The sequence below is a fragment of the Ranitomeya variabilis genome, chromosome 4, assembly GCF_051348905.1.
Source record: "Ranitomeya variabilis isolate aRanVar5 chromosome 4, aRanVar5.hap1, whole genome shotgun sequence".
NCBI lineage: Eukaryota > Metazoa > Chordata > Amphibia > Anura > Dendrobatidae > Ranitomeya > Ranitomeya variabilis.
Window position 1 is genome coordinate 642,730,806 of NC_135235.1, and position 23,108 is coordinate 642,753,913.

Genomic DNA, 23,108 nt, shown 5'->3' on the forward strand with positions numbered 1-23,108 from the left:
ATCTTCTGGGTCTTCTCTCGTTTTCCAAGATTTTTCATAGATTATGGCTGGTGGTTCTGCAATTTTCTCTAACTCTTTCAGTACCCTAGGATGTAATTCTTTTACACCAGGAGATTTAAATTTATTTAAATTCTTTAAGTGTTCCCTCACCATCTCTCTGTTCATGGATAGTGTGTATTCTTTTATTTGATCGAAGGCACCATGAAGATCAGTTGATGTTACAATTGCTTTCTTAGAGAGCACAGATGCAAAATAGGAATTTAAAAGTTTGGCCTTCTCAACATTATTTTTGACCACATCATCCTTTTCGTCCTGTAAAAATCCTATAGCATCTTTGACTTTTCTTTTGCTTTTGACAGCCCTCCCCCCCCCCAAATCCTTTTTAACTGCTTTTGCTCTCCCTTGCAAGTTTTACTTTGTTACTGGCTTTAGCTCTTCTAACGCTTGCCCTGCATTCCCTGCAAATAGCATTATATTCTCCTTTAGATATGCTCGCCTCTTTCCATTTGTTATACATCTCTTTTTTCTTTTTTAACAAGTGATTAAGCTCAGTCTTCATCCACCTTGGTCTCTTTAAATACTTTCAATTCTTCCTTCTTTTCGGGGCTGTTACCGATTGTGCGATTAAAATTTAGTTTAGCAAAATCTCCACAATCTGCTTCTTGGACATTTCTGTCCTTTACAATATCCAGATATCCAGCCATTGGACATTTCCTACCCACTTTCTGAGTCCATTAAAATTTGTTTTTCTCAAGTCCAACTTTAAAGTCTGTGTCCTCGCTGGTCTTCCTCCTCTTGTAATCCAAAATTTGAGGATAGCATTATCGCTGCCTCCTAAATTCCCAGCCAACTTCCTCAATCATTTCATCCCTGTTGGTATCCAAGAAGTATCGTTTCTCCTTGTGGAGAGTGACATGGTAAGCATGTCGAGGTGAAGAGACTTAAGGCCGCAATGCTCCTCTGGGAAATATGCAAATTGTCTCTTCAGAGAGGAAGAGAACTAGAACTCTAGTGCCACCTATTGGAAGTAGCAATCCTAACAGTCAATGTCGACCCTTTAACGAGCCTTGTCACATAACTTAGGATAATAGCCAAACCAGAATCTCAAAGAATTGAGATTCTGGTTTGGCTATTATCCTAAGTCATGTGACAAGGCTCGTTAAAGGGTCAACATTGACTGTTAGGATTGCTACTTCCAATAGGTGGCACTAGAGTTCTAGTTCTCTTCCTCTCTGAAGAGGCAATTTGCATCCCTGTTGGTAAGAATTAGGTCCAAGATTGCAGATCCTCTTGTTCTCTCTTCTACCTTTTGAAAGATAAAATTGTCAGCAAAAGAATTTAAGAATTTTCTGGACCCTGTACTTTTGCCTGAGAGATTCCCAACAAATATCTGGATAGTTATAATCTTCCATGATCGTCTACATGGAGGACATGGCAAAAGCTACGTCGGCATTTCCAGCTCTCTCCCTGGGTGTCTCTCCTCCTCTAACTCATTGGTAACCCCCACTTTCAGGATGGACGCTCTCACCCCATCTTCTACTAATGGCACTCTCAGGGTATAACATCTCCACCTAGAGCAACGACGGATGTACTCAATAGAGGAGTTGCAATGTAAATATCTCACCGCCATATTCCCTTCCTTCCAAAACTTGCAAGGTAAGAGTTATGTAGCAAAAATTCTAACATGTCTTTCTGAACACGAATGGAGACCATCCGTGCTTAGATGGTTCGCCAAAACCCAATTTTCCATCTGGCCAAATAGCCACTAACTACAAATTCATCCACGTAGCCCTGGATTATGAACAATCCCAATTTCCGCTAACAAAATGGCAGATCGAAGACACCAGCTTGTCCTGCAACACCATCTTGAAAACTTTAGACCAAGCCTATAAATTTCTCCCTTCAGATCAATTTCCTAGAAATGAGACTGAAAATCTGCCATGGATCCTACCGAACTCCACAGAAGGGTCATAGAATGGGCCTGTACTAGTGATGAACGAATATACTCGTTACTCGAGGTCCTCTGAGTATTTTTTAATTCTCGGCGTTTTAGATTTTCTTGCTGCAGCTGAATGATTTACATCTGATAGCCAGCATAAGTACATGTGGTCATTGCCTGGTTGATAGGGAATCCCCACATGTACTTAAGCTGACTAACAGATGTAAATCATTCAGCTGCGGCAAGAAAAACTAAAACTCCGAGCACTAAAAAATACTCGGAGGACCCCTGAGCATTCTTGAGAAACCTCGACTAACGAGTATATTCGCTCATCACTAGCCTGTACACAACTTCCAAATGTTTTAAATGTCATTCCCCAGAGGCCAACCTGTTTCATTGCCTGTGGGCATGCTCAGTCATTAGGCCATTTTGGGAGAGAGTATGGTGATTTACCACTACACATCTGACAAATTTTGCTCCTGACGAACCCTTATGGGCCATATTTGTATATTTAAAGCCAGATACATACACCTGCTCTCCAGGGGCTCGTAAACTACTGTATTTGGTGGCCGCAGCTGGTACTAAGGCCATTTTGCAGACCTCAATCCACGACCATGCCCTTCCTTTCAAAATCTTTCTAGAAAAACTTGTTTTCTGCTTCAGATGGATTGGGTTGTGGCCTCTTTGCATAAGAAGGGAAGGGTACAGCCCTTTTTTGAAACTGGGGAAAGCTTCATCTCTATGCTTCCACAACATATCCAGAGTGACATTAAGGCCGGGGTCACACTTGCGAGTGCAAGTCTCTCGCCTCAATTTCCGGCACTGCCGCCAGCACTCGGGACCGGAGCGTTCAGCTGCATAGAAATACATGCAGCCGCACACTCCGGTCCCGAGTGTCGGCGGGATTGCCGGGTACTGAGGCGAGAGACTCGTGCGAGTCTCTCGCATTGCACTCGCAAGTGTGACCCCGGCCTAAGACTTGTTTTCAGCCGATGGTCTGGTATCAAGAGCAGCTAATACTGGTGGAGACACCTGTACAGTGATGTCCCTGGGTGAACCGCTATGAAGATGCACTTCTAGGTGTTGGGCATGTACTTTGGTGTCGGTTGGTCCTGAGCTTAAAGTTGGGCACATATGCTGAGAGTCTAATAAGTAAAAACTATATTTTGTTTCTGACATGCTTTCCTCTCCCCTTCTTTCCCCTCCCTCTTTTCCCTCCCCCCGGTTTTGTGTTTGTTTTGACCTATTGTCCTGTGTACCAATGCAATCTCCAACATAGAGGTTTTGATATATATGCCTTAAATAATGCCTGCATTGATATATGTATGTAAGACAAAATTTTTGTATTCAATAAAAACAAAGTTTAAAAAAAAAAAAAATCTCCCATGATCGCTATGTCATAGTTTTTTGAGAACAGAGACATCTGATGTAAAAAAAAAAAAAGTTCATCAACCTCTTCAGTCTGTCCAGGTGGCCTATAGTAAACCCCTACAATAGTGTCCTTTCTGTTTTTCTCTCCTTGAATTCTTACCCAAACAGTTTCTACAGAGTTGCTAGTCTCTGAAGCTTGGATCTCTGTGGAGAAATATACGCTTCTCTAACATACAATGCAACACCTCCTCCCTTCTTGTTAATCCTGTTTCTAATAAATAAGTTGTAGACTTCAAGGTTAGTATTCCAAGCATGTGTATCATCTCACCAGATTTCAGTGATGCATGTGATTTAGTTGTTTAGGGTTTAGATCTTCACATTTCTGTGATAGATAAGGGTTTTCTTACTTAATTTTTTCTTTTTTCCCCCGCCTGGTCTCACTCCTCTTCATTACTAGTTTTCACTTTTCCTTTTTAACGTTGTTTTATTCTCCTCTCTTCTCTTCTCTTTTCTTGCATTTCCCTTCCTCTCCACCCTCCATTTTTCTGGTTTAATCTGTCCCATAGTACTGAGCACTTGATCATCTTATCTCACTTGTTGGTATATTATTTCAGGAAATGTGTGCTAGGATTGTATGTCTGTATGTATGGTTCCTCTGCCTCCTACCCACTTCTCCTTTTGTGGTCATGACTGCCTGACTCCCTCTTAGCTCATGAATAGCAATGATGACGATTTTGTCCTGAAATATAGAAGGCCTAAATTCTAAGTTTAAAAAAAGCCATTGTATTTGACTTCCTGAAACAATACTTCCCTAATTTGATATGCCCACAATAGAGATGGGTGAACACGAACAGTAAAGTTCAGCGTCCGTACCGAATAAGACACCGCTCCATTACTAATCCTATAGTTAGTAAATAAAAACATAGCCAGAATAAAGTTTTTTATTAGAAATCAAACAAAACACTTTTATATTTAAATGTAACAAACACAGTAGTGCTCACCTAAAAGCCCATTCCACCGAAGCCCTCGTTGCCTGTAATAAAGCAAAAATAAAACAGTATCCCTCACCTTTCCGTCATCCTGTCCCACGCCTTAATCCATGTCTTTGGGATAAACCGTTTTTAACTTGGATGGTGCCAAGATGTGACCGTCCAGGCTGAGAACCACTGGGGAATGAGCTGCTGCGAGCGCAGCCTCACTGACCAGTGGTGACGTCATCGAAGTTACTGCCAGTCACCTCGGTGAGATCTCTGCTTGCACAGTGAGAAAAAGTCTCACGGTGAAGAGGCGAGTTCAATGCAGTTCAAATTCACTGCACTGAAATTCTCCCGGTGAACTCGCCTCTCCACCATGAGACTTTATCTCACTGTGCTAGCAAGTATGTCATTGAGGTCACTGCATTTCATTGGCTCGGCTGGGAACTTGGCCTCAGTGCCCTGCGGTAACCTTGATGACGTTACTGCTAGTGACATATAGTGCAAAGTGCTGCCTAATAGCGTGCATTCATAATGTTAAATAATGATAAAGGGACTTATATTGGAAGACAGGGTATAGTGATGGCCATCACTTTGCACTATATGCACTTTTATCTACATTAATTATAATTACGATTCATACTTATTAGTGGACATGTAATAGGGTAAAATACATGTGATTTGGTCTCCTGTGACTAATATACGGCATTTGTAGCTTCTGGTACTATATTTGCCTATTCTATATGGTTATTTTAATTACCTATTTAATAAAAGGATTTTTTAACGGTACTTATACTCTATCTTCTTTTGGTGTTTTCAAAATCAGGAGTGGTACAATCAGAGGAAAAGTATAATAGAAACACGTCATGACTTCTGCATTTTTCACCCACTTCTGGTTTTTGCTTATAAATACTAATGTAAAATACTGCGCAAATACTGAACATGTGAATGTGGCCTACGTAGTTAAATTTCTCCCACTGGAGTTGATCCAGGTGGTTTGCGACCATTTCGATAGTTTTGTGATCATTCACTGCTCAATAGCTTTTTTTTGTGTGTGTATGTGTATGTATATATATATATATATATATATATATATATATATATATATACATACATACATACATACATACATACATACATACATACAGTGGGGCAAAAAAGTATTTAGTCAGTCAGCAATAGTGCAAGTTCCACCACTTAAAAAGATGAGAGGCGTCTGTAATTTACATCATAGGTAGACCTCAACAATGGGAGACAAACTGAGAAACAAAAATCCAGAAAATCACATTGTCTGTTTTTTTATCATTTTATTTGCATATTATGGTGGGAAATAAGTATTTGGTCAGAAACAAAATTTCATCTCAATACTTTGTAATACATCCTTTGTTGGCAATGACAGAGGTCAAACGTTTTCTGTAAGTCTTCACAAGGTTGCCACACACTGTTGTTGGTATGTTGGCCCATTCCTCCATGCAGATCTCCTCTAGAGCAGTGATGTTTTTGGCTTTTCGCTTGGCAACACGGACTTTCAACTCCCTCCAAAGGTTTTCTATAGGGTTGAGATCTGGAGACTGGCTAGGCCACTCCAGGACCTTGAAATGCTTTTTACGAAGCCACTCCTTCCTTGCCCTGGCGGTGTGCTTTGGATCATTGTCATGTTGAAAGACCCAGCCACGTTTCATCTTCAATGCCCTTGCTGATGGAAGGAGGTTTGCACTCAAAATCTCACGATACATGGCCCCATTCATTCTTTCATGTACCCGGATCAGTCGTCCTGGCCCCTTTGCAGAGAAACAGCCCCAAAGCATGATGTTTCCACCACCATGCTTTACAGTAGGTATGGTGTTTGATGGGTGCAACTCAGTATTCTTTTTCCTCCAAACACGACAAGTTGTGTTTCTACCAAATCGTTCCAGTTTGGTTTCATCAGACCATAGGACATTCTCCCAAAACTCCTCTGGATCATCCAAATGCTCTCTAGCAAACTTCAGACGGGCCCGGACATGTACTGGCTTAAGCAGTGGGACACGTCTGGCACTGCAGGATCTGAGTCCATGGTGGCGTAGTGTGTTACTTATGGTAGGCCTTGTTACATTGGTCCCATCTCTCTGCAGTTCATTCACTAGGTCCACCCGCGTGGTTCTGGGATTTTTGTTCACCGTTCTTGTGATCATTCTGACCCCACGGGGTGGGATTTTGCGTGGAGCCCCAGATCGAGGGAGATTATCAGTGGTCTTGAATGTCTTCCATTTTCTAATTATTGCTCCCACTGTTGATTTCTTCACTCCAAGCTGGTTGGCTATTGCAGATTCAGTCTTCCCAGCCTGGTGCAGGGCTACAATTTTGTTTCTGGTGTCCTTTGACAGCTCTTTGGTCTTCACCATAGTGGAGTTTGGAGTCAGACTGTTTGAGGGTGTGCACAGGTGTCTTTTTATACTGATAACAAGTTTAAACAGGTGCCATTACTACAGGTAATGAGTGGAGGAAAGAGGAGACTCTTAAAGAAGAAGTTACAGGTCTGTGAGAGCCAGAAATCTTGATTGTTTGTTTCTGACCAAATACTTATTTTCCACCATAATATGCAAATAAAATGATAAAAAAACAGACAATGTGATTTTCTGGATTTTTGTTTCTCAGTTTGTCTCCCATAGTTGAGGTCTACCTATGATGTAAATTACAGACGCCTCTCATCTTTTTAAGTGGTGGAACTTGCACTATTGCTGACTGACTAAATACTTTTTTGCCCCACTGTACATACATACATACGTGTATTTATATCTAGGAAAATTACAGTCTGTTTAGCTGCAATCGTCCTGAGTTTTAGAGAAATTTTAGGGGCACCTCTATTAATGCGGTGGGTGCACATAGAGAAGATTTAATATGGCGGGATATGGCTAAACAAATAGAATCTGCTGAGCAGATGTATATAGCTGATCCTACCTGACTTAAGTCAGTGTCTGACTCTTTGGGCACCCACCCAAAGAGAATTGCTGGTATTAAATAAGGAAAGGACTAGGGAATCTTTGCTATATAAGGATGCCGGCATGTTTGAAGTGGGGGGATAAAAATGCGAGTCTTCTATCTTTTCAAGCTCATTCAGAACATCCCTCTTCCTCTACCCCAAGTGTGCTAAATTCTGAGGGTCTGTTCTGTTGTGATCAGTTATTGATTATTAAAGTATTTCATGACTATTCTACTAATTTGTATACCTCCAGATGTAACGCTGCCTCCAGTGAGGCAGGCCCTTTCTGAGCGGATTTGCCCCTTTTGAGGTCGTCTAAGGAACAGTCAGCATTGCTTGACTCCCTCATTGCTAAAAATTAGCTGTGGATGGCCCACCTAAGGACCTGTATAAATTCTATATGAAGGATTTGTCGTCATTACGTGTTAAAACTTAACTCTATGCAGAAGCAATTCTAGCCTCACTGAGGACGACCCTGTTGGTGGTTATGCTAAAGCTTGGAAAGGAGCCGCGTTACCATGATCATCGTACTGTCTTATTTCTTTGTTGAATGCTGATATTTACATTTTTGCCAAAACAGTGTCCACAAGACTAAGGGAAGTGATTCACCCATTGTTTGCTGCAAATCATTACTAAACATTGGCTTTTAAAACTTATAGTTTGGATTTTTATTAATATTCTTTAGATGTTAAAGGGAACCTGTCACCCCAAAATTTGCCTATAAGCTAAGGCCACCGCCATCAGGGGCTTATCTATAGCATTCTATAATGCTACAGATAAGCCCCCGATGTAACCTGAAAGATAAGAAAAACAGGTTATATTATACTCACCCAGGGGCGGTCCCGATCCGTTGGGCGTCGTGGTCCGGGTCCGGCGCCTCCTATCTTCATACGATGACATCCTCTTCTTTCCTTCCTGCCACGGCTCCTTCGCAGACGTACATTGTCTGCCCTATTGAGGGCAGAGCAAAGTACTGCAGTGCGCAGGCGCCAAGGAAAGGTCAGAGAGGCCGGCACCTGCGCACTGCAGTACTTTACGCTGCCCTCAACAGGGCAAATCAGTACGCCTGTGCAGGAGCTGCAACAGAAGCAAGGAAGAGGACATCATCGTATGAAGATGGGAGGCGCCGAACCAGGACCGCGAAGCCCATCGGACCGTATCGGACCGCCCCTGTGTGAGTAAAATCTAACTTGTTTTTCTTATCTTTTGGGTTACATCGGGGGCTTATCTACAGCATTCTGTAATGCTGTCCATAAGCCCCTGATGCCGGTGGCCTTAGCTTATAGGTGAATTTTGGGGTGACAGATTCCCTTTAAGGCATTTCCTCTGAAACTGGAGTTGAGAGAGAACTAGTATTCTGCATCTAAATTGTAAAGAATAACATAGCTACTTAGTATGGTTAAAAAAGACAAGATATACAGCTCTGGCAAAAATTAAGAGACCACTGCAAAATGTTCAGTTTGTCTGATTTTTCTCTTTATAGGTATATTTTTAAGTAAAATGTAAGTTGTTTTTTTATTCTATAAACCTCTGACAACATGTCTCCGAATTTCCAAGCAATAAATTTTGTATTTTTTTTCTGACAAAGAAATAAGGTCAAAATTAAAAAAAAAAAAAAAGAAAGAAAAAGTGCTTTCAGACCTCAAATAATGCATGGAAAAGAAGTTCATAATAATTTAGAAACAACAATACTAATGTTTTAATTCAGGAAGAGTTCAGAAATCAATACTTTGTGGAATAGCCATGATATTTAATCACAGCTTTCATGCGTCTTGGCATGCTTTCCACCAGTCTTTCATACGGCTTCTTGCACAAAAATGTAAGCAGTTCTTCCTTGATGGCTTGTGACTATCCATCATCCTCTTGATTCCATTCCAGAGGTTTTCAATGGGATTCAGGTCAGGAGATTGGGCTGCCCATGACAGGGTTTTGATGTGGTGGTCTCTTAATTTTTGCCAGAGCTGTATATCCTTTCCAAACATTGCAGTGAGTTGTAGGAAAATAAACTATATGTGAAGCATTTGCCAGTGGTTAATTCTAAATGTGATTTGGCTTAAGTGTGATTTGAGACTCGGTGACTTTGAAATCAGAGCGGTTAGAAGGAATGACAGCAGTAGCATAGCTGCCTGAGGGGCCCACTTTGAACTACGCTACTGTTAACTGTATCAGCGTGCGCAGCGCGCCCATACAGTTACACTATGCGGCAGAGCTGGGAGACGCCACTATGGGGCCCGTGAGTGGAGGAAGGGAGGCCCGGTCATCCCAAGTTCAACTGTATGTGTTGAATGCCGATACAGTTGAAAGAAATGATGGGAGAGAGAGCATCATGCTCCCTCTACCATCATTCCCACTCTGCGTCTGACTTCACTGATGAACTGACAGTGGGCACGATGACGTCAATATATGGTGCCTGCTGTGCTGAGATGTGCATGCACTCGGAGCAGCGGGGGACAATGAGGAGAGGTGAGTATTATATTTCTTTTTCTTTTTTATGGTGTGAATTATACTATATGGAGGCCTATGGAAGCCATTTAGGGGGCAGTCATACAGAGCAGGGGCTAATGTGGGGGCCATCATACAGTATTGGAGCCATCAAATAGTTTGGGGGCTACGAAGGGGTCGGTATACTGTCGGGGGGACTATACAGTGTGGGGCAGTATACTGTGTATAAGATACTATGTAGAGGGGAGCTGTGTTGTGGGAGGTGGTGAGGCTTGGGACATTATTCAATGCTAAGTGGGAACTTATTGTTTTTGGGTAACTCAGATTATTGAGACTGTTAAAGGGGCACACACAGGGCATTATTAATTTCTAGGGTGCTCAATGTGGGCTCTGTTTTCTAGGGCACTTGAACGGGGCATTAATATATTCTAGAGGGTTGTATAACCATCTAGAGGGCACACAGTAACACACAATAGGTGCAGTAATGGAGACGCATACGGCAGCAGCAGCTCAGCATTGGGGTATCAGTAGAATGAGTTTGTGTAGGTTAGGGATAGGGCCGGTGTTAGAAATGTGAGAAATCAAATGTGTCTTTGTTGTAATCTTTGCAGCTGAGTCCTGGTTGGAGAAGTCATCATGTTGGTCTGGGCCAGATAGAAAAGATGGGAAAAGTGAACGATTCCATAAGAAAGGACGTCACCTGTAAGTCACTATCTATAACTGTAATATTACATGACCTGCAGCAGTGGTATCTACCACTATATGGTCACCATATGGCATTATTGTGGTCTTTGTATAGAGATAATTTTCAGTAACAGCCCTGAATTCTGCTGAGTCTCTCCTACATCCACTATTAGGGTACGCCACCATAGGTGTAATCAGGCTTACCTGGTTATGGGCCCACTCAAAAGTTGCTCCACCCCGAAGCAAAACCCAAGCTACGCCTCCTAGTGAGAACTATTGATTGCATATTTTATTTTTGTTTATATTCCTGTGTTTGTGCCATCCCCACTAGGAAAATGTACTCCATTTTTCCAGCGCATCCGCTGCCCCATTGTGAGGTGCGGGGAGGTGGGGGCGGAGTTCCGGCTGCGAATGCGCGGTCGGAAAAGACGTTTACGACGGAGCAAAAAACGTTGCAAGCAACGTTTTTTGCTCCCGACGGTCCGCCACTGCACGACGCATCCGTCGCACGACGGGTGCGACGTGTGGCAATCCGTCACAATGCGTCGCTTAATGTTAATCAATGGTGAAAAAACGCATCCTGCAAACACTTTTGCAGGATGCGTTTTTTCGGCAAAACGACGCATTGTGACGGAATGCAGTTAACGCTAGTGTGAAAGTAGCCTAAGTGTTTCATCTGGGCTATTATCATCACCATCGATGGAATGCTTGGTTTAAGCCATTCGCCAAATTGACCACGTAAGGCTACAACTAAGAATGTATGGATGTTTTTAGGGATCTTTGCTTTAACTCCTGTGGGTTGTGTCGCCGGGGGTCTTAACTGGTGCAATAGAATAGTTTGTGGCGTTTATGGAAGATGGATTCCCCAGCACGATCGAACCTGTTCCCCTACCTGTTTCCAGTACTCTTTAGCTGCCCTGCATTCCCACACCCCGTGCCAGAGATTCGTTGAAGGCTTTCCGCACTTAGGGCTTGCTGTAATTCTGTTGGGGAATCTAGGAGAGGATGGAATATTGAAACCATATAATGCTGTATACATGAGCATAAAATAGGTTTCCCTCCATCTTTCACATAAAATGGATTTTTTTTACCTGTTCCCACCCCTGTAGAATTGTCTCTGCGATATCCTTATCCCTGGTCCATTTCTCCCAAATCTTAAAAGGCTTACTCTGCTTTAGCTTCAGGAATTTGTCGTACAGTATTCTATATTGAGGATATGCTCTCATTCTGAGTGTTCAGACCCACTCTATTATCTAGAATATGTAGTTCCACTTCATTAACCCCTTAATCCCATATGACGTACTATACCGTCGAGGTGGGGTGGGCCTTAATTCCCGGTGACGGTATAGTACGTCATACGCGATCGGCCGCGCTCACGGGGGGAGCGCGGCCGATCGCGGCCGGGTGTCGGCTGCATATCGCAGCTGACATCCGGCACTATGTGCCAGGAGCGGTCACGGACCGCCCCCGGCACATTAACCCCCGGCACACCGCGATCAAACATGATCGCGGTGTACCGGCGGTACAGGGAAGCATCGCGCAGGGAGGGGGCTCCCTGCGGGCTTCCCTGAGACGATCGGTACAAGGTGATGTACTCACCTCGTACCGAACGTCTTCTCCCTGCAGGCCCCGGATCCAAAATGGCCGAGGGGCTGTATCCGGGTCCTGCAGGGAGCACTTCCGGGTCGGAGCAGGCTGCAGATGAAAGCTGCAGCCTGCTCCGATGAAAGTATGATCGCAGATCTGATAGAGTGCTGTGCACACTATCAGATCTGCGATCTGTGATGTCCCCCCCTGGGACAAAGTAAAAAAGTAAAAAAAAAATTTCCACATGTGTAAAAAAAAAAAATAATAATTCCTAAATAAATAATAATAAAAAAAAAATATTATTCCCATAAATACATTTCTTTATCTAAAAAAAACAAACAAAAACAATAAAAGTACACATATTTAGTATCGCCGCGTCCGTAACGACCCAACCTATAAAACTGGCCCACTAGTTAACCCCTTCAGTAAACACCGTAAGAAAAAAAAAAAAAACGAGGCAAAAAACAACGCTTTATTACCATACCGCCGAACAAAAAGTGGAATAACACGCGATCAAAAAGACGGATATAAATAACCATGTTACCGCTGAAAACGTCATCTTGTCCCGCAAAAAACGAGCCGCCATACAGCATCATCAGCAAAAAAATAAAAAAGTTATAGTCCTCAGAATAAAGCGATGCCAAAATAATTATTTTTTCTATAAAATAGTTTTTATCGTATAAAAGCGTCAAAACATAAAAAAATGATATAAATGAGGTATCGCTGTAATCGTACTGACTCGACGAATAAAACTGCTTTATCAATTTTACCAAGCGCAGAACGGTATAAACGCCTCTCCCAAAAGAAATTCATGAATAGCTGGTTTTTGGTTATTCTGCCTCACAAAAATCGGAATAAAAAGTGATAAAAAATGGTCACGTGTCCGAAAATGTTACCAATAAAAACGTCAACTCGTCCCGCAAAAAACAAGACCTCACATGACTCTGTGGACCAAAATGTGGAAAAATTATAGGTCTCAAAATGTGGAGACGCAAAAACTTTTTTGCTATAAAAAGCGTCTTTTAGTCTGGTTTCACACTTGCGTTTTTATCTGCATGCGTTTTTTTTAAAAACCGCATGTGTGAAAAAATGCATGTAAACGCGGTAAAACGCATGCGTTTTTATAGAAAAACACAAGAAAACAAGAAAAAAACAAAAAACCCTAACCCTACCCCTAACCCTACCCCTAACCTGAAATACGTGGCACTGAAATACGTGGCACTGAAATATACGTTTATATACGTATATAAGTGCCACGATATTTCAGTGGCCACGTATATAAGTGCCACGTATTTAAGTGCCACGTATTTAAGTGCCACGTATTTAAGTGCCACGTATTTAAGTGCCACGTATTTAAGTGCCACGTATTTACGTGCCACGTATTTACGTGCCACGTATTTTTCAGTGCCTGAAATACGTGGCACTGAAATACGTGGCACTGAAATATCGTGGCACTGAAATATCGTGGCACTGAAGTATTTACGTGCCACGTATTTTTCAGTGCCTGAAATACGTGGCACTGAAATACGTGGCACTGAAATACGTGGCACTGAAATATTGTGGCACTGAAATATCGTGGCACTTAAATACGTGGCACTTAAATACGTGGCACTTATATACGTGGCACTTATATACGTGGCACTTATATACGTGGCACTTATATACGTGGCACTTATATACGTGGCACTTATGACTGTCAGAAAATGTTCAGTAAACGGTTAGGGGTAGGGTTTCAGGTAGAATTGGGGAGTTTCCACTGTTCAGGCACATCAGGGGCTCTCCAAACGCGACATGGCGTCCAATCTCAATTCCAGCCAATTCTGCGTTGAAAAAGTAAAACAGTGCTCCTTCCCTTCCGAGCTCTCCCGTGCGTCCAAAAAGGGGTTTACCCCAACATATGGGGTATCAGCGTACTAGGGACAAATTGAACAACAACTTCTGGGGTCCAAGTTCTCTTGTTATCCTTGGGAAAATAAAAATTTGGGGGGCTAAAAATCATTTTTGTGGGAAAAAAAAAATGTTTTATTTTCACGGCTCTGCGTTGTAAACTGTAGTGAAACACTTGGGGGTTCAAAGTTCTCACAACACATCTAGATAAGTTCCTTGGGAGGTCTAGTTTCCAATATGGGGTCACTTGTGGGGGGTTTGTACTATTTGGGTACATCAGGGGCTCTGCAAATGCAACGTGACGCCTGCAGACCAATCCATTTAAGTCTGCATTCCAAATGGCGCTCCTTCCCTTCCGAGCTCTGTCATGCGCCCAAACAGTGGTTCCCCCCCACATAGGGGGTATCAGCGTACTCAGGACAAATTGGACAACAACTTTTAGGGTCCAATTTATCCTGATACCCTTGTGAAAATACAAAACTGGGGGCTAAAAAAATCATTTTTGTGAAAAAGAAAAATAATTTTTATTTTCACGGCTCTGCGTTATAAACTGTAGTGAAACACTTGGGGGTTCAAAGTTCTCACAACACATCTAGATAAGTTCCTTGGGGGGTCTAGTTTCCAATATGGGGTCACTTGTGGGGGGTTTGTACTGTTTGGGTACATCAGGGGCTCTGCAAATGCAACGTGACGCCTGCAGACCAATCCATTTAAGTCTGAATTCCAAATGGCGCTCCTTCCCTTCCGAGCTCTGTTATGCGCCCAAACAGTGGTTCCCCCCCCACATAGGGGGTATCAGCGTACTCAGGACAAATTGGACAACAACTTTTAGGGTGCAATTTATCCTGATACCCTTGTGAAAATACAAAACTGGGGGCTAAATTTCATTTTTGTGAAAAAAAAAAAAAAATTATTTTCACGGCTCTGCGTTATAAACTGTAGTGAAACACTTGGGGGTTCAAAGTTCTCACAACACATCTAGATAAGTTCCTTGGGGGGTCTAGTTTCCAATATGGGGTCACTTGTGGGGGGTTTGTACTGTTTGGGTACATCAGGGGCTCTGCAAATGCAACGTGACGCCTGCAGACCAATCCATTTAAGTCTGCATTCCAAATGGCGCTCCTTCCCTTCCGAGCTCTGTCATGCGCCCAAACAGTGGTCCCTCCCCACAAATGGGGTATCAGCGTACTCCAGACAAATTGGACAACAACTTTTGGGGTCCAATTTATCCTGATACCCTTGTGAAAATACAAAACTGGGGGCTAAAAAATCATTTTTGTGAAAAAAAAAAATAATTTTTATTTTCACGGCTCTGCGTTATAAACTGTAGTGAAACACTTGGGGGTTCAAAGCTCTCAAAACACATCTAGATAAGTTCCTTAGGGGGTCTACTTTCCAAAATGGTGTCACTTGTGGGGGGGTTTAATGTTTAGGCACATCAGGGGCTCTCCAAACGCAACATGGCATCCCATCTTAATTCCAGTCAATTTTGCATTGAAAAGTAAAATAGCGCTTCTTCCCTTCTGAGCTCTGCTATGCGCCCAAACAATGGTTTACACCCACATATGGGGTATCGTCGTACTCAGGACAAATTGCACAACAACTTTTGTGGTCTAATTTCTTCTCTTACCCTTGGGGAAATAAAAAAATGGGGGTGAAAAGATCATTTTTGTGAAAAAATATGATTTTTTATTTTTACGGCTCTGCATTATAAACTTCTGTGAAGCACTTGTTGGGTCAAAGTGCTCAACACACATCTAGATAAGTTCCTTAAGGGGTCTACTTTCCAAAATGGTGTCACTCGTGGGGGGTTTCAATGTTTAGGCACATTAGGGGCTCTCCAAACGCAACATGGCGTCCCATCTCAATTCCAGTCAATTTTGCATTGAAAAGTCAAATGGCGCTCCTTCCCTTCTGAGCTCTGCCCTGCGCCCAAACAATGGTTTACACCCACATATGGGGTATCAGTGTACTCAGGACAAATTGCACAACAATTTTTGGGGTCCAATTTCTTCTCTTACCCTTGGGAAAATAAAAAATTGGGGGTGAAAAGATCATTTTTGTGAAAAAATATGATTTTTTATTTTTACGGCTCTGCATTATAAACTTCTGTAAAGCACTTGTTGGGTCAAAGTGCTCACCACACATCTAGATAAGTTCCTTAGGGGGTCTACTTTCCAAAATGGTGTCACTTGTTAGGGGTTTCAATGTTTAGGCACATCAAGGGCTCTCTAAATGCAACATGGCGTCCCATCTCAATTCCAGTCAATTTTGCATTGAAAAGTCAAATGGCGCTCCTTCCCTTCCGAGCTCTGCCCTGCGCCCAAACAATGGTTTACACCCACATATGGGGTATCAGCGTACTCAGGACAAATTGCACAACAATTTTTGGGGTCCAATTTCTTCTCTCACCCTTGGGAAAATAAAAAATTGGGGGTGAAAAGATAATTTTTGTGAAAAAATATGATTTTTTATTTTTACGGCTCTGCATTATAAACTTCTGTAAAGCACTTGTTGGGTCAAAGTGCTCACCACACATCTAGATAAGTTCCTTAGGGGGTCTACTTTCCAAAATGGTGTCACTTGTGGGGGGTTTCAATGTTTAGGCACATCAGGGGCTCTCCAAATGCAACATGGCGTCCCATCTCAATTCCAGTCAATTTTGCATTGAAAAGTCAAATGGCGCTCCTTTGCTTCCAAGCTCTGCCATGCGCCCAAACTGTGGTTTACCCCCACATATGGGGTATCAGCGTACTCAGGACAAATTGTACAACAACTTTTGGGGTCTATTTTCTCCTGTTACCCTTGGTAAAATAAAACAAATTGGAGCTGAAATAAATTTTGTGTGAAAAAAAGTTAAATGTTCATTTTTATTTAAACATTCCAAAAATTCCTGTGAAACACCTGAAGGGTTAATAAACTTCTTGAAAGTGGTTTTGAGTACCTTGAGGGGTGCAGTTTTTAGAATGGTGTCACACTTGGGTATTTTCTATCATATAGACCCGTCAAAATGACTTCAAATGAGATGTGGTCCCTAAAAAAAAATGGTGTTGTAAAAATGAGAAATTGCTGGTCAACTTTTAACCCTTATAACTCCGTCACAAAAAAAAATTTTGGTTCCAAAATTGTGCTGATGTAAAGTAGACATGTGGGAAATGTTATTTATTAAGTATTTTGTGTGACATATGTCTGTGATTTAAGGGCATAAAAATTCAAAGTTGGAAAATTGCGAAATTTTCAAAATTTTCGCCAAATATTCGTTTTTTTCACAAATAAACGCAAGTTATATCGAAGAAATTTTACCACTAACATGAAGTACAATATGTCACGAGAAAACAATGTCAGAATCGCCAAGATCCGTTGAAGCGTTCCAGAGTTATAACCTCATAAAGGGACAGTGGTCAGAATTGTAAAAATTGGCCCGGTCATTAACGTGCAAACCACCCTCGGGGCTTAAGGGGTTAAACAGCCTAGGAAGTCTAGATAAGTAAAAAGAATGGACCTGCATGACCTGTAGGAAGTGTCTGCTTTCTATATGGAACTTGTCCATGATTTCTTGTGGGCTCAGCCATCGTTTAACCTCTGTATGCATAATATCCCCTGCTTTCTTCATGTTATCGCCTGCTTGTCCTATCGCTCTTTTAATTTCTGTTCCCTGGGGAAATTCCGGGTGCCCAATAGTGGCATATGTTTAGAGATCTGGAAGGGAAGGCCGAATGCCTTCCTTACTATCTTCCAGAATACAATCGTATCCCGAAGCAATAGGGAGGATTTTACATTTTGCGGGAGTTTGGCCTGTTTTGTATGTAAGAGGGCATTTAATTCCGACGGCGCCGCCAGCTGTCTTTCCAATTAGGTTTTAGAGTAGCAGTTAGTCTCCTATAGCCAATCAATCACTTGTCTAAAAAGACTTGCTATGTTATAGGCTCTGACATTCAGAAAATTGATCACACCTTCACTTCTTTTTAGCACCAGTTTTCCCAATGCGATTCTGGGCCTTTTTACCCGCCCATATAAAATGGGTGAAAGCTCTATTTATTTTGTTTATATCTAACGATGCTGAAGTTGGTTTCTTATTCGTTCAGTTTCTTATTCGGGCTGAAGTTGGTTTCTTATTCAGCAGTTTCTTATTCGGCTATTTTTTATTTTCTGTTTTTTTAAGTTTTTTGTATAAAAATAAACCATTCTGAGTATATAATAATATGCGGTCATGTGTCCTTTTGTGAATACACTTAAAAACAGATACAAAATTTAGAAGGCTGGCACAAAAATGGGCATCAAAGTGGGCACTGAGGTATGGTATTAAAGGTGTTAAATGGCTTTGTGCCACTGATCTGACACCTGACTTGCATACCTTGTGATGCCACACATCAAGTTCCTGTCAATCCAGCCTGGCACAAATGGGTTCTGGGCATTAGAACTGGCATCAAAGTGGGCAGAGAACCAATTTTCACACATGCGAATAAGTAACAGCTATTTTTAAGGGGTTAAATGCCTTTGTGCCACTAATCTAACACCTGATTTACATACCTACTGATGCCCCACATGAAATCCATGTCACTCCAGCCTGGCACAAATGTGTTCTGGGCATCAAAACTGGCATCAAATGGGGCAAATCGCCCATTTTCACTGATTTGAATAAGTAACAGCTATTTTTAAGGGGTTAAATGCCTTTGTGCCACTGATCTAACACCTGATTTACATACCTACTGATGCCCCACATGAAATCCATGTCACTGCAGCCTGGCACAAATGGGTTCTGGGCATCAGAACTGGCATCAAAGGGGGCAAATTGCACATTTTCACAGATTTGAATAAGTAACAGCTATTTTGAGGGGGTTAGATGCCTTTGTGCCACTGATTTAACACCTGATTTACATACCTACTGATGCCCCACATGAAATCCATGTCACTCCAGCCTGGCACAAATGGGTTCTGGGCATCAGAACTGGCATCAAAGTGGGCAAATCGTACATTTTCACAGATTTGAATAAGTAACAGCTATTTTTAAGGGGTTAAATGCCTTTGTGCCACTGATTTAACACCTGATTTACATACCTACTGATGCCCCACATGAAATCCATGTCACACCAGCCTGGCACAAATGGGTTCTGGGCATCAGAACTGGCATCATAGGGAGCAAATTGCCCATTTTCACAGATTTGAATAAGTAACAGCTATTTTTGAGGGGTTAAATGCCTTTGTGCCACTGATTTAACACCTGATTTACATACCTACTGATGCCCCACATGAAATCCATGTCACACCAGCCTGGCACAAATGGGTTCTGGGCATCAGAACTGGCATCATAGGGGGCAAATTGCACATTTTCACAGATTTGAATAAGTAACAGCTATTTTTAAGGGGTTAAATGCCTTTGTGCCACTGATTTAACACCTGATTTACATACTTACTGATGCCCCACATGAAATCCATGTCACACCAGCCTGGCACAAATGGGTTCTGGGCATCAGAACTGGCATCATAGGGGGCAAATTGCCCATTTTCACAGATTTGAATAAGTAACAGCTATTTTTAAGGGGTTAAATGGCTTTGTGCCACTGATTTAACACCTGATTTACATACCTACTGATGCCCCACATGAAATCCATGTCACTCCAGCCTGGCACAAATGGGTTCTGGGCATCAGAACTGGCATCATAGGGGGCAAATTGCCCATTTTCACAGATTTGAATAAGTAACAGCTATTTTTGAGGGGTTAAATGCCTTTGTACCACTGATTTAACACCTGATTTACATACCTACTGATGCCCCACATGAAATCCATGTCACTCCAGCCTGGCACAAATGGGTTCTGGGCATCAGAACTGGCATCAAAGGGGGCAAATTGCACATTTTCACAGATTTGAATAAGTAACAGCTATTTTGAGGGGGTTAGATGCCTTTGTGCCACTGATCTAACACCTGATTTACATACCTACTGATGCCCCACATGAAATCCATGTCACTCCAGCTTGGCACAAATGGGTTCTGGGCATCAGAACTGGCATCATAGGGGGCAAATTGCCCATTTTCACAGATTTGAATAAGTAACAGCTATTTTTAAGGGGTTAAATGCCTTTGTGCCACTAATCTAACACCTGATTTACATACCTACTGATGCCCCACATGAAATCCATGTCACTCCAGCCTGGCACAAATGGGTTCTGGGCATCAGAACTGGCATCATAGGGGGCAAATTGCCCATTTTCACACATGCGAATAAGTAACAGCTATTTTTAAGGGGTTAAATGCCTTTGTGCCACTGATTTAACACCTGATTTACATACCTACTGATGCCCCACATGAAATCCATGTCACTCCAGCCTGGCACAAATGTGTTCTGGGCATCAAAACTGGCATCAAATGGGGCAAATCGCCCATTTTCACTGATTTGAATAAGTAACAGCTATTTTTAAGGGGTTAAATGCCTTTGTGCCACTGATTTAACACCTGATTTACATACCTACTGATGCCCCACATGAAATCCATGTCACACCAGCCTGGCACAAATGGGTTCTGGGCATCAGAACTGGCATCATAGGGAGCAAATTGCCCATTTTCACAGATTTGAATAAGTAACAGCTATTTTTGAGGGGTTAAATGCCTTTGTGCCACTGATTTAACACCTGATTTACATACCTACTGATGCCCCACATGAAATCCATGTCACACCAGCCTGGCACAAATGGGTTCTGGGCATCAGAACTGGCATCATAGGGGGCAAATTGCACATTTTCACAGATTTGAATAAGTAACAGCTATTTTTAAGGGGTTAAATGCCTTTGTGCCACTGATTTAACACCTGATTTACATACCTACTGATGCCCCACATGAAATCCATGTCACTCCAGCCTGGCACAAATGGGTTCTGGGCATCAGAACTGGCATCATAGGGGGCAAATTGCCCATTTTCACAGATTTGAATAAGTAACAGCTATTTTTAAGGGGTTAAATGGCTTTGTGCCACTGATTTAACACCTGATTTACATACCTACTGATGCCCCACATGAAATCCATGTCACTCCAGCCTGGCACAAATGGGTTCTGGGCATCAGAACTGGCATCATAGGGGGCAAATTGCCCATTTTCACAGATTTGAATAAGTAACAGCTATTTTTGAGGGGTTAAATGCCTTTGTACCACTGATTTAACACCTGATTTACATACCTACTGATGCCCCACATGAAATCCATGTCACTCCAGCCTGGCACAAATGGGTTCTGGGCATCAGAACTGGCATCAAAGGGGGCAAATTGCACATTTTCACAGATTTGAATAAGTAACAGCTATTTTGAGGGGGTTAGATGCCTTTGTGCCACTGATCTAACACCTGATTTACATACCTACTGATGCCCCACATGAAATCCATGTCACTCCAGCTTGGCACAAATGGGTTCTGGGCATCAGAACTGGCATCATAGGGGGCAAATTGCCCATTTTCACAGATTTGAATAAGTAACAGCTATTTTTAAGGGGTTAAATGCCTTTGTGCCACTAATCTAACACCTGATTTACATACCTACTGATGCCCCACATGAAATCCATGTCACTCCAGCCTGGCACAAATGGGTTCTGGGCATCAGAACTGGCATCATAGGGGGCAAATTGCCCATTTTCACAGATTTGAATAAGTAACAGCTATTTTTGAGGGGTTAAATGCCTTTGTGCCACTGATTTAACACCTGATTTACATACCTACTGATGCCCCACATGAAATCCATGTCACACCAGCCTGGCACAAATGGGTTCTGGGCATCAGAACTGGCATCATAGGGGGCAAATTGCACATTTTCACAGATTTGAATAAGTAACAGCTATTTTTAAGGGGTTAAATGCCTTTGTGCCACTGATTTAACACCTGATTTACATACCTACTGATGCCCCACATGAAATCCATGTCACTCCAGCCTGGCACAAATGGGTTCTGGGCATCAGAACTGGCATCATAGGGGGCAAATTGCCCATTTTCACAGATTTGAATAAGTAACAGCTATTTTTAAGGGGTTAAATGGCTTTGTGCCACTGATTTAACACCTGATTTACATACCTACTGATGCCCCACATGAAATCCATGTCACTCCAGCCTGGCACAAATGGGTTCTGGGCATCAGAACTGGCATCATAGGGGGCAAATTGCCCATTTTCACAGATTTGAATAAGTAACAGCTATTTTTGAGGGGTTAAATGCCTTTGTACCACTGATTTAACACCTGATTTACATACCTACTGATGCCCCACATGAAATCCATGTCACTCCAGCCTGGCACAAATGGGTTCTGGGCATCAGAACTGGCATCAAAGGGGGCAAATTGCACATTTTCACAGATTTGAATAAGTAACAGCTATTTTGAGGGGGTTAGATGCCTTTGTGCCACTGATCTAACACCTGATTTACATACCTACTGATGCCCCACATGAAATCCATGTCACTCCAGCTTGGCACAAATGGGTTCTGGGCATCAGAACTGGCATCATAGGGGGCAAATTGCCCATTTTCACAGATTTGAATAAGTAACAGCTATTTTTAAGGGGTTAAATGCCTTTGTGCCACTAATCTAACACCTGATTTACATACCTACTGATGCCCCACATGAAATCCATGTCACTCCAGCCTGGCACAAATGGGTTCTGGGCATCAGAACTGGCATCATAGGGGGCAAATTGCCCATTTTCACAGATTTGAATAAGTAACAGCTATTTTTAAGGGGTTAAATGCCTTTGTGCCACTGATTTAACACCTGATTTACATACCTACTGATGCCCCACATGAAATCCATGTCACTCCAGCCTGGCACAAATGGGTTCTGGGCATCAGAACTGGCATCATAGGGGGCAAATTGCCCATTTTCACAGATTTGAATAAGTGTCAGCTATTTTTAAGGGGTTAAATGCCTTTGTGCCACTAATCTAACACCTGATTTACATACCTACTGATGCCCCACATGAAATCCATGTCACTGCAGCCTGGCACAAATGGGTTCTGGGCATCAGAACTGGCATCAAAGTGGGCAAATCGTACATTTTCACAGATTTGAATAAGTAACAGCTATTTTAAAGGGGTTAAATGCCTTTGTGCCACTAATCTAACACCTGATTAACATACCTAATGATGCCCCACATGAAATGCATGTCAATACAGCCTGGCACAAATGGGTTCTGGGCATCAAAACTGGCATCAAAGTACTCAAATCACCAATTTTCACAGATTTGAATAAGTAACAGCTATTCTTGAGGGGTTAAATGCCTTTGTGCCACTGAT